The sequence below is a fragment of the Aotus nancymaae genome, unplaced genomic scaffold (genome assembly GCF_030222135.1).
Source record: "Aotus nancymaae isolate 86718 unplaced genomic scaffold, 86718_ANA_hifiasm-v0.15.2.pri h1tg000062l, whole genome shotgun sequence".
NCBI lineage: Eukaryota > Metazoa > Chordata > Mammalia > Primates > Aotidae > Aotus > Aotus nancymaae.
The window spans coordinates 10,091,246-10,109,477 of record NW_026988476.1 but is presented as its reverse complement, the minus strand read 5'-3'; the positions used below and the strand labels follow the sequence as shown (position 1 = coordinate 10,109,477).

The 18,232-nt window shown below is 36.5% G+C and overlaps 1 long non-coding RNA gene across 2 annotated transcripts in view; it reads right to left on the bottom strand.

Moving 5' to 3' along the window:
* Positions 1–321, bottom strand: part of LOC105728785 (uncharacterized) — a 504,990-nt gene extending 504,669 nt beyond the window's left edge. For both annotated transcript variants that reach the window (XR_010338568.1, XR_010338569.1), the window contains exon 1: positions 103–321. This is a non-coding gene — a long non-coding RNA (uncharacterized LOC105728785). The remainder of the gene's footprint in view (positions 1–102) is intronic.
* Between the last annotated feature and the right edge of the window lie 17,911 nt (positions 322–18,232).

Genomic DNA, 18,232 nt, shown 5'->3' with positions numbered 1-18,232 from the left:
CTTTGGGAAACCAAGGTGGGCAAATCACTTGAGGTTAGGAGTTCGAGACCAGTCCGACCAACATGGTAAAATCCCATCTCTACTAAAAATACAAAAAATTACCCAGGCATGGTGGCACACATCTGTAATCTCAGCTACTTGGGAGGCTGAGACAGGAGAATCACTTGAACCCAGCAGACAGAGGTTGCAGTGAGCCAAGATCATGCCACTGTATTCCAGCATGGTCAACGGAGCGAGACTCTGTCTCAAAAAGAAAAAATAGAAAAAGGAAACATCATATAGACTCTATAATCATTAAAAAGTATGCTAAAAAAAATACTATAAAAAGACTTTATGTCAACCAATTTTACAACTCAAGAAAATGTACAAGTTCCTGGAAATACACAAGTATTAAAAAAAAAGAAAAAGAAAACTGGATAAAATAGTCCTATATCTGTTTTTTAAAATGTAATTCATTGTTTAAAATCTTCCAACAAAGAAAACACTGGACTCAGACAGCTTCATGGGTTAATTCTACCAAATATCTTAGTAAAAAAAGAGAACAATATTTCTCATGAAAACAGGCGTAATTCTTTTAAAAATAATAATAATAGAAAACTGAAATAGGCAACATATAAAGAGGATAGTGTACCACAAACAAGTAGGATTTATCCTGGGAATACAAAACTGACTTAACATTAAAAAATAAATAATATAATTAGCTATAAATCATTATTCCAAAAAAATATATCTAATCATCCCAACAGATGACAAAAACAATGTGTGGCAAAATTCAACACACATCCATTATAAAAGGCAACTACAAAAAAACACATAAAAAATTTGTTAAATCCTAAAGCTCATGTCTTTCTTAATGGTGTAAGATAATGTTTGACCCATAAGATTAGGAATGACTCAAGAATGTCTGCCCTCACCACTCAGATTAGCATGATACTGTAAATCTTAGCCACTACAGTAAGAAAAAATAATAATAAAATATGTATAAAAAAGGAATAAGTAAAACTGCTGCTGTTCAGAGATGACATGATTGTTGCCATGGGTTGAATTGTGTCTCCTCCAGAATTTGTATGTGGAAGTTTTAATCCCCAGTCTCTTAGAATGTGAGAATGTGACTGCATTTGGAAATAGGATCTTTAAAGAGGTAATTAAATGAGGTCATTAGGTTAGTCCCTGATCCAATATACCTGGTATTCTTAGGAGAAAAGGAGATTAGGATACAGATACACACTGAGGAAAGAGCATGTGAAGATACAAGAAAATGGCCGTCTACAAGCCAGAGAGGCCTTGGAAGAAACCAATTTTGCCAATACCTAGGCTTATTTTTGACTTACTATAAAGTTGCTTCTTAAGGGTTGTAGACCACATAATGCAACAGAAAATAACATGAACAACTGGAAATTTAAAAATAAACCTAACAAATTTGGTTCCTTATATATTGAAAACTATACAACTGATGAGAGAAATAAACTCATGTGAAGATATACCATGTTCATGAATTGGAAGATTTGATACTCTCAGATTTATTTATAGATTTAACACAATCCCAATCAAAATGCTAGGTAATTTCATGTAGCAATTGACAAGATAATTCAAAAATATATAGGAAGGCAGATAACTAAAATAGCCAAAACAATTTTGCAGAAGAACAAAGTTGGATAACACTAAGTAACTTCAAACATTACTGTAAAATCAGTGTGGTACTGGCAAAATAACAGGCATTGCTCAATGTAGCAGAATAATCCAGAAATTTTTCACCCACACAAATAGGGACAATTTAATTTTGATAAAAGTACAAAGACAATTCAATGTGAAAACAATAGTCTTTTCAAAAAATGGTGCTAGAACAATTGGTCCCTATATGCAAAAAAGAACTTCAACTCATATACAAAACTTAAAATGTATCACAGACCTAAATTTAAAACCTAAAACTACAAAACTTCTGGAAGAAAATGTAGGTGAAATACTTGTGATCTTGAATTAGGCAGTTTTAAATATGACACTCAAATCATGATTCACAAAAAATTTGTTAAATTGAACTTCATTAAAACGAAAACTTTTGCTCTGTAAAAGATACAGTTAAGAGAATGAAAAAATAAGCCATGGACTTGGAGAAAATATTTGTAAATCATCTATCTGACAAATGATTTATCTAGAACAGCCCTCCAAACTCAATAATTTAAAAAAATGCCAAAAATGGGTAAAATATTTGAACAAATACTTCCATCAAAAAAGAGAGATGGCAAATAATCACATGGAAAAAAGCTCGATATCACCATTCATTAGAGAAATGCAAATTAAAATGAGATACAACTACGCATCATCTAAAAAGCTAATTTAAAAAAAAAAATCCACAATACCAAATGTTGGAGAAAATGCAGAGCAACTGGAATACTCACACATTACATGTGGGAACGAAAAATGGCACATTCATTTTAGAATACAGTTCCTCAATTTTCTGTACAGTTAAAAATGCATTACTATATAGCACAGTGATCACATTTCTAGGTATTTATCCAAGAGAAATAAAAACTGTAGTCACATTGAAACTTGTATGCAAAGCTTATAGTGATTTATTTGCAATCACTCAAAACTCTGAACAACCCTAATGAATAGAAAGCAAACTGTAGCCTATCAGCAATAAAAAGGAACAAATTATTAACACATACATCATAGATGAATCTGAACTATATTAAGTGAAAAAAGCCAGGCTCAAAAAGCTATGGATTGTACGATTTCATTTACAAAACACTCTGAACAAGGCAAAATTATATGTATGGAGAACAGATAGATCATTGTTAACAAGAGGTTGAGGCAGGAGGAAGGGTTGACTAAGTAGGGGGAGCACGGAGAAATAATTTGAGACAATTGGTCTTCTCTGTATCTTGATGGTGGTAGTGGTCAAGATTCCATTTAATTGTTAAACTCTTAAACCTGTACCTCAAAAAGAGTGAAGTTTATTGTGAATAAATGAAAAAGTGAATATAAAATTTAAAAACATTTTTAAAGTTCCATTTTCAGAGTTTTCCATTGCTCTCAGAAGATAGGTAACAGAATCACTAGGATAACAACAACATGTAATCTCCATAATTATTATGTTCTATGAATGAGAACAAGTATATTAAGACTCTTGAACATTTTTGTTAATAATTTAAACAGGTTTTCTGTATTAAATTCTAACAGCGAGCCAAGTCTATATTTTACCACTAAATACTGTTCTTTCCTACCTTAACACCATTTGGAAAGGCAGCTGGCAAATTCTAGAGCTGCAAGACTCTTGTGTTCTTATACAAAGGCAATAATGAAAATAGAACTATAAAAGTCCTACTTTATTTCTAAATGAAAGTTCTTCCTGTTTGTTTGTATTTATTCAAAATCTCTAAAGAATTGCTCAACTGTTAACTTTCTATTTTCTCCTGACTAGTATCCTGTTTTAACAAAAACACTAAAATGAGAAATGGTGAATTCTGCTTGCCGAAAGGATGAATCCATTTTCTCTCTCCTTACCCTCTTCCCAAGAAAAAGTCAAAATGGAACAGGAGATTTGCAGGCCCCATGTATGAGCAGAAACCACAATCTTATGTTAATGGGTGAAGGAAAATCACCTATTGTTAAGCAGTGATTTTCAAAACATTTAGCTGTTTAGATTCAACTAAATGAGTTCTGTAAATAGTGGCAGCTCTGGTGTTTATTATAACAATATGTTTACTATTGTGAATTATAATTGTCCTCTCATTTGAATAAAATAATTAAAAATTATCTCTATTGGGATAGCAAAATTAATTAGGATAATAAATGCAGTTGTGATTCTGGCTCTGATGTGTGCTGTCTCCATATTAGTTCAATATTAATCTGAAGAGTCTTAAATATGATGTGAATGCAAATCAGCATTGTTTGTACTACCTAAAAGTTGAAATTAGAAAGATCATTCAGTTACATGACGATGTAAGAAGGAAGACAGTAATTGCCTACTTTAGTATCTGATCTTGTAGCAATAGGAACATTGCACTATACAGGGCTTATTTTTGACTTACTATAAAGTTGCTTCTTAAGGGTAGTAGACCACGCAATGCAACAGAAAATAAGCTATATTGAAAATATTTATTGAAACTTACATTTTCATGTTTAGACAAAATCATGGTGTTTGATCCAGCAAAACCTTGCCATAAGGCTATGAGTCAACACATACACACACACACACACACACACACACACACACACGTAAAATGTAGGATTCCATTATTGCAAAGTTAATGAAATAAGAGATTGATCCAAGTCTATCTGGTCTAACTGCAGTTTGGCACCCTGGTGTCATTTTCCTGTTACAATTTAAACATTAAGAGAACTTTAAAGAAACAAGAAAAAGATATGATTGTTAAGGGACAGAGAAGGGTCAGTTTCATCAACCTGAACGAAAGAGCATGGGTCAGGAGGCTACTTGAAGAACACTGAGAACAAATGTCTCTAATTTTTACTTTGCTGCTTTTGAGGAAGGGGATTGCCTGGTACTTGAAGTTTCCTCACAGGGCCCCACACTCGTGTCTACATTTCCCCAGGCTCACTACTACCACCACCACGACTTCTACTGCCACCAAAGGATGATAACTTTAGCCTACTACTCACCCTCACTACGTGGGTGTTTAACTGGGTAGAGGATGGGAGTAGGATATGTTTATGATACTCAAATTCACATTATTGTTGTGTTGTCCTATATTTGAAAGACTCAAAGAATGTAAGCTTTTTTGGAGAAAGACAAATCTGATAAGGAAAGTATAGGTAATGCAGATGTCTTAAACTTCCATGTAAGAATGCTAAATTTTATTTCTTTACTATACTTTTAACAAATTACTAAATTAAATATGCAGTAATTATGGTCTTCCACCTAACTGATGCTACAAACACTGCACAAGTGTCCACCAAACACATACACTTTCTCCTTAAAAAATAACTGCTTCAGAATGAAGGTTGAATGCCAATATTTGGTCACAGAGGTGGATAACATTCAAAATGTCGTATTTTCCTTTCCATTGTATAGATATCCTCAGTGATTAAATCATTCAGCAAATTCTCAGCGACCACCCACCATGAGCCAAGCAGTGAACTAAACACTAGAGAGGAGTTCAAAATCTAGCAGAGAAGATCCTCAACAAATAATTACACACACATCTTACTGAGTTATAGTTGTCACCATGCTAAAGCACAGTGTGTAATGCACCTTGACTTTCATCCCGTCATGTTAAAGTGGATTTTTTTTCTCATGTATGGTCAACTAGACCCATAGAGCACAGGCAGGGGAAAAAACTCTATGGCTTCAGATATTTCTCCAATAACTGTCTTATAAAAACATAAATGTCCCATGGGTTCAACAATAGGCATTTGAACATTGGCTCAAAGCCCCCTTTTATTTAAGAGCAGATTGCTGCTATTGAGTGACTATGGCAGACATATGAGAACAAACCCTCCAGCTCTTATGGAATCCTTCTAGGCTTATTCTTGGAAATCTCTCTCTCTGCCCCTTACAAAATAGAGATGCAGTCTTCCGTTCCAAATAACAGGATTGGAGTAATACATTTCTAAGGTTTACTCTTATGATCTAGTTTGAGAGTTCATCTTATCCCTAGACTAAGAACTAAGAAAATCCCCCCCCAAAAAAATAGTCCAACATCTGAGAGTTCATTTGAGTTTCTGAAACTGTGCCTATTGCCCAGAGCCCCTAAGTGAATCTACAGAATATCAATATAGCCATTAAATCCAAGAGCTAAAAGTCCCTCATAGCAACATGGAAGAGAAGTCCCCCCAGAGAATATAAACTAGGTCTTCTTTAAATAGCTCCCTGAGTTTTGCAAATAAGCCTTTCTGAACTCCAGAACCTTTTGTCACTGGCTATCTCAATTTTTCTTTCTTTTCCTTCAGGCATATCAACACATTGAGAGAGTGTTACAGTCAACATATCCGTTAACCAAGCCAGAAGCTGCAATTCAGAAAGACATACCTAACTAAAAGATACTGCATTTTTACGTAATTACCCAGGGTTTTGTAATGATAAAATTTTTATGATATCTATCTTATAGATTTATATTGCTACGTGGTGTGTCATTTTGAATTATTGTTAGATTAATAAAACGAAAAGACCAGGTTTAAGTGGAAGGTTTATGAAAAGTGTTTATGACAGAATCAGTCAGGCTTCAGGCAGGATTAAACGTAAACTTTTTATGGTTTGGGATTGAATTGCTTAATGAACCAATCAGCATTTTATTTTCTGCCTTTAGCTATACATTTTTTTAAATGATGCTCTACTATTAATCATCAGTTCAGATTCTCATGGTTACCAAACATGTAAGTACTTGTGAATCCTAATCCCTGACAAAAGGCTGTATATACTGTGTGTCTCAGTGGGAAAAGATGTGAGAAAAACATCAGTCTAACTCTTCAAACATGTTCATGGGGATTAGAAGAATTATTTTCTCTAAGATAAACTTTTAGGACCAAAAATTCAAGTTTGCTCATAAGAATGTTCATAACCCCAAAGATAAAATTTGCATTGCTAATTGCTCTCTTTAAGGTGAATCAAAAGCAATTAGCAGGATATTCCCTAATCAGCACTTTTGGAAATATATTGACTGTTTCTGGCAACTGAAGTTCTCAAATGGTAAAGGAATAAAACTTTATTACAAGTATTTGAGGGCCTCACAACAAAGACTCTTTTTAAATGTACCTACCATATTGAGAAACTTAACCTCTAGAATCCAGAGGAGAGGGAAAAAAGTAGGTTTTAAAGATGTCTTAAATAATAATACATAAGGTATGGCAGAACTACAATATGCCTTCTGATTACATGGATTCAGATAAATAGGATAAATAATGTTCCTTAAGTCACCTACTGTAAAAGGATTTCACAGCAAAACCATCCTATATAAAACTATGTAGATCCTATCTGACATTAGTTGTATTTGGTTGGAGCAAAAGTAATTGTGGTTTTTGCCATTGCTTTCGATAGCAAAAGCAGCGATTACTTTTGCACCAACCTAATATAAAGCATTCCTTAAATATTTTAATTGTGACATACATCAAAATTCTCAAATATTAAAGTATTATTTTGTAAATATCAAATCAACATCTTACACTTAATGGAATGCTGTTATATTTTTAGAGCATTTTCCTCTTCTCAGTGGCATCGCAGTATCATATAATTTTATCTTCACAAAGATGATGAGGGAGTAAAGCTCAACAAGGTTAAGTGATCTCATCCAAGGCTCCAAAGATAGTAAATGACAGAGTTCAGACTTCAGCATCTATCTCTGGCCAAAAAACTCTTATAATATTTTATTATATTGAGTATCTTCTATTGTTTAGAGCTTATAGCTTTGTTACGTAGGTTTTGCCTAGCCTCAGTTGCTAATAAATGAGTATGTTTTATCTCTCTGGATTCCTGTATGATAAGGAAAGCCCTGGGATTTGGAGGAAAAAGTTATACAAAGTAAGATCCTATTATTACTTTACTACTTATGGGAAAATCACTTTGCCTTTCCAAACTTTTTTAAATTTAGTTTTATTTTTTTGGAGAAAGAGTCTCACTCTGTCACCCATGCTGGAGTGCAGTGGCATGATCTCGGCTCACTGCAACCTACAACTCCCACATTCAAGCAATTCTCATGTCTCAGCCTCCAGAGTAGCTGGGATTACAGGCGCATGCCACCATGCCTAGCTAATTTTTATACTTTTAGTAGACTTGGGGTTTCACATGTTGGCCAGGCTTGTCTTGAAATCCTGACCTAAGCTGATCTGCCTTTCCAAACTTTTATTTCTATACACATTTTTTAATCCATAAAATGAAATAAATTCATCAAATTTGCCATGATTTAAATGAGATAATAAATGTTAAAGAGGGTAGCAAAATGCTAGAAATATTAAACCTATATTCTTTGTACCTAATTCATCTCCACTTCCTTAAATGCATCTAACATCATGCTTTGTTTGCAACTGGTACTCAATAAATTATTCACAATCGGTACTGAAACTTCTAAGTAAGCCAGTTTCCACACACAAAAGCATCTGAGCCACTTAATTCAGACAAACAACTAGATATTTTGAATAATGGTTGATTTCAATTCCCATTTTGTTGTTTGTGTGTGTAAAGGTACTGACTACCCTTTTGCTGTTTCAAGCCAAAATATACTGACTATAATTAGTAACATAAATGAGGTAAGAAGCTCCTCATTTGTTTAACATTACTGAAGAGGTTGAAGAGAAAACCTGGGCTATTCAGAGACTAAAACAATTTTTTCTATGGGAGCACTTTTTTAAAGCCCAGAAAGGAGAACAGTAAAATATGAATTCAAGGTATAAAACATGAGACAAAACATGAATTTTAATGGGGTCTAAAAGGCTGATGAACCAAAAAAAGGAATAATATCCACAGCAGAAGTAAGGGTTTACTTTGTACCAGGCAATCTGCTAAGCCAGTCTCAATCATGATCTGATTTACAGCTCACATAATCCCTGTAGAATAAGTATTATGATGATGATTCCCATTTCACAACTGATGCTTCCAGAGGTAAAACAATTTGCTGATGGGCTGGGCACACAGCTAGAGCGGGCAGAGTTTATACTAAACCCATTCTATCTATCATGCACTAGACAAGATGGTTTCCTTCCCTTTGCTGAAATATCTTTGGATCCTTGCTGTCCCATCCCTCTCTCTCGAGTCCTCTACTTCTTTCTCTGATCCTAGATTCCTTAGGTATTCTAGCTTTACAGTTTCTTCAATGTATCCTTCTCTTGAGAAACTGTTTTAATTACTGTATCCTAGACCAATATTATCAACATTATTCAGATCTTTGGGTCTCGTGCAGTTAAGGATGAGTAGAGTATTAGAAAACTAAAAAATGCAATTGTCCCTTCCCCAGTCTAGATACATATCCTCATTTCACCACAATTTAAGAGAAAAGCACATGATAACTCATCATTCATTCATGAACTGAAGAGCTAAGTTCCATTTATCCAGTTGCACTGTTAGCCAGATACAGGCCCATTAAGATTGCTGGGAAAGTCTGCAGAGACACATCCACTACCCACATCTGCACTTAGTTTCTCAAATATGCAATTTCTTCTTTCTAAAGATTCTTGACTCTGCTGAAAACTTTTCAAATTCTAGGCCTTGGTTTAAATATTACAACCTCAGAAAGGTCTTCCTTGACAGTGTCATCTAAAGAATTTCCCAATTATCTTCTCTCTCAGCACAATGATTGTTCTCATTATAAACTTTCATGATTTGTAACTGCTTCCAATATTCACCTCTTCACTTGTTAGTGTCCCGTAAGAGATTCTGATGGACTAAAAGTCTTCCATTCAAAATGCTGTAAAACCTCTACTTAGTTCCAAAACAGTTTCATCACCTCAAAGTTACTCTTACCAGTTAAGCAGTTTCTCTACATTCCTGCTTTCTCCTAGGCCCTGGAAAACACCAATATGCATTATGTCTCTATAGAATGATCTACTATGAACATTTCATATAAACAGAGTCATACAATATCTGACTTTTTACACCTACCTGCTTCCACTTAGCATAATGTTTTGGAGGTTCACCCACCTTGTAACACATATTAGTACTTAATTGGCTATTCTGAATAGTTGTGTTTATGTTTTTCTTAAATAATATGTTAGAAATACATATTGAAGCATTTCCAGATTAAATTATATACCTAAATTTTATATTAAAACACCACAGCCAAAAACCAAAAACTAAAGTGGATATAGATCAAATAAGATTGGAGAAATCTTGATAATTGCTGAAGCTGGAAGATAAGTAAAGGGGTGTTATAGTATTCTCTCTATTTTTACATATAATTGAAAATTTTCATAAGACCTATTTTTACAAGGCTTGAGAAACTGAAGATCTGAATTAGAATGTTTTGTTTTTATAAGATTAATAATATATTATCTAGCATATAGTCTGTATATTCTCTCTAATCTTCATTCACCCTCAAAAAATGTCATATATGCAGAATGTATTCCATGACTGGTCAGCAAGAGAAGAGTGGTCTGGAAAGTTAATAAATGATTAACTTGATTCTGTTGGGGAACTATAAACAAAAATAGAATTTCCTCCCCATCTAGAAAACTTCTCCACAAAGGTAGAAGAGAAAAAAGACAATTTTATTATTGAATAATCACTAAATTTGAACATGATGCCCATCACAGTCAATCTGCCAAAAGAATGCAAAGACAAATAAACCTCACCTTTTTATATAGTCAAGCAGACTGAACCCATTACATACTTGTTCTCAAGGTAATAACTAGTTTTCAACTAAGAGGACCTGACAGCATTGTTTGTCACATACAGTTTGTTCTAAATTCAGTAGATAGTTGGAGTACCCTTCTGTGTTAGCTAGTTGGCTTTATCCATAAACTTTTCACAGCCTTATGACAAAAGGTAGTTTTGAAATTTGGAGAGAGGCACTCACCAGAGTTAAAGGTCCTACCTTCCCCCAGAAACTGGGAGACAGGGACATTATCTTCCTTGATTATATCTCAGAAATGGTTCTTGAATCCTTGAGAAAGACATTTCTTGATCATAAGCTGGCTAGAAGAGTATGTGTTTTCAAAGTTTTACATACATTTCAGGGACAAAGAAAAACATTGCCAGTTTTCTAAGGTACATGTACTAAGAAAAAGAAAAAAGAGTTTGTTATAATCACCAGGGAGAATTAAGCATCTTGTCATTTGTATTTGCCACTATAAGCCTTTGGAGCAGGAAAAAACACAGGAACAGATGATCTCATTATAAATTACCACTATAGTGCTTTGTTTCAAATATGTGTGTGATATCAGCTTATTTTAATGGAATATATTCAGGGATTAGGAATAAATCTGTAGTTTGTGTGACATGCACACTGTAATGGTTAATCCTAAGTGTCAACATGATTGGACTGAAGGATGCAAAGTATTGATCCTGGGTGTGTCTGTTGAGGGTGTTTTCAAAGGAGATTAATATATGAGTCAGTGGGCTAGGAAAGGCAGACCCACCCTTAGTCTGGGTGGGCAGAATCTAATCACCTGTCAACATGCCTAGAATATAAATCAAGAAGAAAAACGTGAGACTAGACTGGCCTAGCCTCCCAGCCTACATGGTTCCCTGTGCTGGATGCTTCCTGTACTCAAATATTAGACTCCACATTCTACAGTTTTGGGACTTGGACTAGCTCTCTTTGCACCTCAGCTTGCAGATGACCTATTGTGGGACCTTGTGATCATGTGAGTTAACACTTAATAAACTCCCCTTTATATATATATATATACACACACACACACATATACACACACGTATATATATACACACACGTATATATATATACACACATAAATATGTATGTATACACACATATATACACACACGTATATACACACACGTATATACACACACGTATATACACACACGTATATATATGTGTGTGGTAGTGGATACATACATATACATATGTACGCATATATGTAAGTATATATACACGTATATATATGTGTGTGTGTGTGTATATATATATGTATATTAAATGTGCATTAATAGTGGACTTTTTAATGTGTGTATTAGGATTCCCTAGAGGGACAGAACTAATAGGATATGTATCACCTGGAATCTTGTTAAAACACAGATTCCGGTTCTTTAGTCAGGGGTGGAGCCTGAGATTCTGCATATCTAACAAGCTCACAAGCAAAGCCTACACTGCTGCTCCACTACCACACACTGAGCATCGAGGCTCTATCTTAGTTATTTTCAAAGTTTAGTCCCCAAATCAGCAGCATCAGCAATATCAGGGAACTTGTTTAAAATGCAAATTCTGGGGCTTACCTTTAGGCTATTGAATCAGAAACTATTTTGAGTTTTAACAAATCCTCCTGGTCACTCTGATGTATGCTAAAATGTGACAACCCCAGAGGATCCAAGATGGCCAAATAGGAACATATCCAGAGTGCAGTTCCCAGCAAGAACAATGTAGAGGGTGAGTGCTCACCACATTTAAAAAACAAGTTTTCACTGCCCACAGACCAGGAGATTCCCGGGCCGAAAAGTGCCATGAGTTTTCGGCACGGCTGGTGCCATGGGTTGACACACAGAAACTCACACAAATCTGGGTGGCTGTTTCAACTGATGCCTGGAATGCCTGGGAGACAGAATAGCCCATTCAACTGAAAGGGAGGGGGCTGAGACAGGGAGCCAGGTGATCTGGCTTGGCAGGTACCACCCCCACAAAACAAGCAATCTAAAACGCTCTGGACTGAGAGTTTCACAGAAAGCACAGCTAGACCCAGGACAGTTCAGGTCAGCGGGAGGAAGGCGTCCGACACCACCAAGGCAGTCTGCCATGACCGCGGCAGTTCACACAGAGCAGGGCAGAGCCTGCTGCAGCTCAGCAACACCTCTGCTGACAGACTGACTAGACTACTCCATGTGGGGCAGGGCATCCCTAAAGAAAGGCAGCAGCACATCAGGAATTTATAAATAAAGCCGACCTTCCTAGGTCAGAACACCTGGGAAAAGAGGCGGTTATGAGTTTCCCTGCAGCAGACTTAAACGTACCTGCCCAGCAGCTCTGCATGGAACAACGAAGCTCCCAGAACAGCACTTGAGCTCCTATAAGGGACAGATTGTCTCTGCAAGCAGCTCCCCAACCCCTGTATACCAAAAGAGACACTTCATAAAGGAGAGCTCAGGCCAACATCTGGCAGGTATCCTTCTGGGACTCAGATAACAGAAGAAGAAACCAGGATCTTCTGCAGCCCCCTCGGGTGATCCCCAGGCAAGCAGGGTCTGGAGTAGACTTCCAGCAGTCTTGCAGCAGAGGGACCTGACTGTTAGAAGGAAAAATAAGAAACAGAAAGAAATAGCTTGAACATAAACAAAAAGGATATCCATTCAGAGACCCCATCCAAAAGTCACCAACTACAAAGACCACAGGTAGATAAAGCCACTAACATGGTAAGAAACCAGTGCAAAAAGGATGAAAACACCAAAACCAGAATGCCTCTCCTCCTCCAAGGGATCACAACTCCTCACCAGCTAGGGATCAAAGATGGATGGAGAACGAATCTGATGAATAGACAGAAACAGGCTTCAGCAGGTGGGTAATAACAAACTTCTCAGAGCTAAAAGAACACGTGCTAACCCAATGCAAAGAAACTAAGAACCTTGAAAAAAGGTTTGATGAGAGGCTAATTAGAATAAACAGCTTAGAGAAGAATATAAATGACTCGATGGAGGTGAAAAACACAGCACGAGAACTTCACAAAGCATAGACAAGTTTCAATAGTCAAATCGACCAAGTAGAAGAAAGGATATCAGAGATTGAAGATCAACTCAAGGAAATGAAATGAGAAGGCAAGTATAGAGAAAAAAGAGTGAAAAGAAATGAACAAAGCCTCCAAGAAATATGGGATTATGTGAAAAGACCTAATCTACGTTTGATAGGTATACATGAATGTGACGGAGAGAATGAATCCAAGCTGGAAAACACTCTTCAAGATATTATCCAGGAGAACTTCCCCAACCTAGAAGCCGGGCCACCATTCAAGTCCAGGAAATACAGAGAACACCACAGAGATATTCCTCAAGAAGAGAAACCTCAAGGCACGTAATCGTCAGATTCACTAGGGTTGAAAAGAAGCAAAAAATGCTAAGTGCAGCCAGAGAGAAACGTCAGGTCACCCACAAAGGGAAGCCCATCAGACTCACGGAGGATCTCTCGGCAGAAACTCTATAAGCCAGAAGAGAGTGGGGGCCAATATTCAACATCCTTAAAGAAAAGAACTTTCAATCTAGAATTTCATGTCCAGCCAAATTAAGCTTCATAAGCGAAGGAGAAATAAAATCCTTTATGAACAAGCAATTGCTGAGAGAGTTCGTCACCACCAGGCCTGCCTTACAAGAGCTCCTGAAAGAAGCACTAATCATAGAAAGGAACAACCAGTACCAGCCACTCCAAAAACGTACCAAATGGTAAAGAGCATCGGCACAATCAAGGAAATGTGTCAACTAATGGGCAAAACAAGCATCTAACATCAAAATGGCAGGATCAAATTCACATATAACAATATTAACCTTAAATGTAAATGGACTAAATGCTCCAATCAAAGGACACAGAATGGCAAATTGGATAAAAAGTGAAGACCCATCAGTGTGCTGTATTCAGGAAACCAATCTCACGTACAAGGACACACATAGGCTCAAAATAAAGGGATGGAGGAAGAGTTAACAAGCAAATGGAGAGCAAAAAGAAGCAGGAGTTGCAATCCTAGTGTCTGATAAAATGGACTTTTAATCAACAAAGATCAAAACAGACAAAAAAAGGCATTACATAATAGTAAAAGGATCAATGCATTAAGAAGAGCTAACAATCCTAAATATATATGCACTCAATACAGGAGCACCCAGGTGCATAAAGCAAGTTCTTAACAACCTACGAAGAGATTTAAACTCTCACACAATAATAGTTAGAGACTTTAATACTCCACTGTCAATATTAGACAGAAAATTAACAAGAATATCCAGTACTTGAACTCAGATCTGGACCAAGCAGACCTAATGACATCTACAGAAATCTCCACCCAAAATCCACAGAATATACATTCTTCTCAGCACCACATCACACCTACTCTAAAACTGACCACATAATTGGAACTAAATCACTCCTCAGCAAGAGCAAAAGAACAGAAATCATAACAAACAGTCTCTGACAACACAGTGCAATCAAATTAGAATTCAGGATTAAGAAACTAACTCAGAACTGTACAACTTCATGGAAGCTGAAAAACTGGCTCTTTAATACTGACAGGATAAACAATGAAATGAAGGCAGAAATAAAGATGTTCTGCAAAACCAATGAGAACAAAGACACAATGTACCAGAATCTCTGGGAGACATTTGAAGCACTCTCTAGAGGGAAATCTATAGCAATAAATGCCCACCAGAGAAGCAAGGAAAGATCTAAAATTGACACCTTATTGTCAAAATTGAAAGAGCTAGAGGAGCAAGATCAAAAAAACTCAAAAGCTAAGATCAGAGCAGAACTGAATGAGATAGAGACACAAAAAACCCTTCAAAAAAAATCAATAAATCCAGGAGCTATTTTTTTGAAAAGATCAACAAAACAGACAGACTGCTAGCCAGATTAATAAAAAAAGAAAAGGGAGAAGAATCAAACAGATGCAATAAAAAACAAAAAAGGGGTTATCACCACCAATTCCACAAAAATACAAACCACCATCAGAGATTACTACAAGCAACTCTATCCACATAAACCAGTAAACCTGGAAAAAGTGGATAAATTCCTGGACACTTGCATCGTCCCAAGCCTAAACCATAAAGAAGCTGAAACCTTGAACACACCAATAACAAGGGCTGAAGTTGAGGCAGCAATTAATAGCCTACCAACAAAAAAAAGTCCAGGTCCAGATGGGTTCACAGCTGAATTCTACCAGACGTACAAAGAGGAGCTGTACCACTCCTTCTGAAACTATTCCAAACAATACAAAAGGGGGAATCCTTCCAAATCATTTTATGAGACCAACATCATCCTGATACCAAAATGCAGCAGACACTCAACAAAAAAGGAAAACTTCAGGCCAATATCCATGATGAACATAGATGCAAAAATCTTCAATAAAATACCGGCAAACCAATTGCAACAGCATATCTGAAAGCTTATCCATCACAATCAAGTAGGCTTCATCCTGGCGATGCAAGGCTGGTTCTACATACACAAGTCTATAAACGTAATCCACCACATAAACAGAAACAAAGACAAAAACCACATGATTATTTCAACAGATGCAGAGAAGGCCTTCAACAAAATTCAACAGCCATTTATGCAAAAAACTTTCAATAAACTAGGTATCAAAGGGACATATCTCAAAATAATAAAAGCTATTTACAACAAACCTACAGCCAATATCATACTGCATGGACAAAAATTGGAAGGATTCTCTTTGAAATACGGCACCAGACAAAGATGCCCTCTTTCACCACTCTCATTCAATATAGTATTGGAAGTTCTAGCCAGAGCAATTAGGCAAGAAAAAAACAATAAAGTGTATTCAATTCGGAAATGAAAAAGTCAAATTTTCTCTATTTGCAGCCGACAAGATTGTATATTTAGAAGACCCCATCATCTCAGCCCCAAATCTCCTGAAACTGATAAGCAACTTCAGTAAAGTCTCAGGATATAAAATCAATGTGCAAAAATCACAAGCACTCCTATACACTAATAAAAACTAAAAGACAGCCAAATCATGAGTGAACTCCCATTCACAATTGCTACAAAGAGAACAAAATATCTAGAAATACACCTAACAAAGAATGTAAAGGACCTCTTCAAGGAGAACTACAAACCACTGCTGAACAAAATAAGAGAGGACACAAACAGATGGAGAAACATTCCATGCTCATGGTTAGGAAGAATCAATATCATGAAAACAGCCATACTGCCCAAAGTAATTTGTAGATTCAATGCTATCCCCATCAAGCTGCCAATGACCTTCTTCACAGAACTGGAAAAAACCACCTTAAACTTCATATGGAACCAAAAGAGAGCCCGCATAGCCAAGACAATCCTAGGCAAAAAGAACAAAGCTGGAGGCATCACACTACCTGACTTCAAACTATACTACAAGGCTACAGTAATCAAAACAGCATGGTACTGGTACCAAAATAGAGATATAAACCAATGGAACAGAACAGAGGCCTCAGAGGCAACGCCCCACATCTACAACCATCTGATCTTTGACAAACCTGACAGAAACAAGCAATGGGGAAAGGATTCCCTGTTTAATAAATGGTGTTGAGGAAAACTGGCTAGCAGTGTGCAGAAAGCAGAAACTGGACCCCTTTCTGACACCTTACACTAAAATTAACTCCAGATGGATTAAAGACTTCAACCTAAGATCTAACACCATGAAAATCCTAGAAGAAAACATAGGCAAATACACTCAGGACATAGGCATAGGCAAGGACTTCGTGACTAAAACACTAGAAGCGTTGGCAACAAAAGCCAAAATAGACAAATGGGATCTAATTAAACTCCAGAGCTTCTGTACAACAAAAGAAACAATCATTAGAGTGAACCGGCAACCACAGAATGGGAAAAAATTTTTGCGATCTACCCATTTGACAAAGGGCTAATATCCAGAATCTACAAAGAACTAAAACAGATTTACAAGAAAAAAACAAACACATATCCAAAAGTGGGCAAAGTATGTGAACAGACACTTTTCAAAAGAAGACATAATTGAGGCCAAAAAACATATGAAAAAATGCTCATTCATCACTAATTGTTAGAGAAATACAAATCAAAACCACATTGAGATACCATCTCATGCCACTTAGAATGGCGATCATTAAAAAATCTGGAGACAACAGATGCTGGAAAGGATGTGGAGAAATAGGAAAACTTTTACACTGTTGGTGGGAGTGTAAACTAGTTCAACCATTGTGGAAGACAGTGTGGTGATTCATTAAGGATCTAGAAATAGAAATTCCATTTGACCCAGCAATCCCATTACTGGGTATATACCCAAAGGATTATAAATCATTCTATCATAAAGACGCATGCACACATATGTTCATAGCAACACTGTTTACAATAGCAAAGACCTGGAACCAACCCAGATGCCCATCGATGATAATCTGGACAAGGAAAATGTGGCACATATACACCATGGAATACTATGCAGCCATAAAAAATGAGTTCGTGTCCTTTGTAGGGACATGGGTGAACCTGGAAACCATCATACTCAGCAAACTGACACAAGAACATAAAATCAAACACTACATGTTCTCACTCACAGGCAGGTGTTGAACAATGAGAACAGATGGACACAGGGAGGGGAGCATCACACACTGGGGTCTGTTGGCAGGGGCCAAGGGAGGGACAGTGGCGGGGTGGGGAGGTAGGGGAAGGATAACATGGGGAGAAATGCCAGACGTAGGTGATGAGGGGATGGAGGCAGCAAACCACATTGCCACATCTGTACCTATGCAACAATCCTGCGTGATCTGCACATGTACCCTAGAACCTAAAGTACAATAAAATATATATACATATATATAAAAAATATACAAAAATAAATTAATTTAAAATAAATTTTTTAAAAAATCTTTTAAATGTGATAACCCCTGCTGTAGACTAATGGTCTCAAATTTTAGGTGCACATTGAAATCACCTTGGCAGTTTCCAGAGACATACTG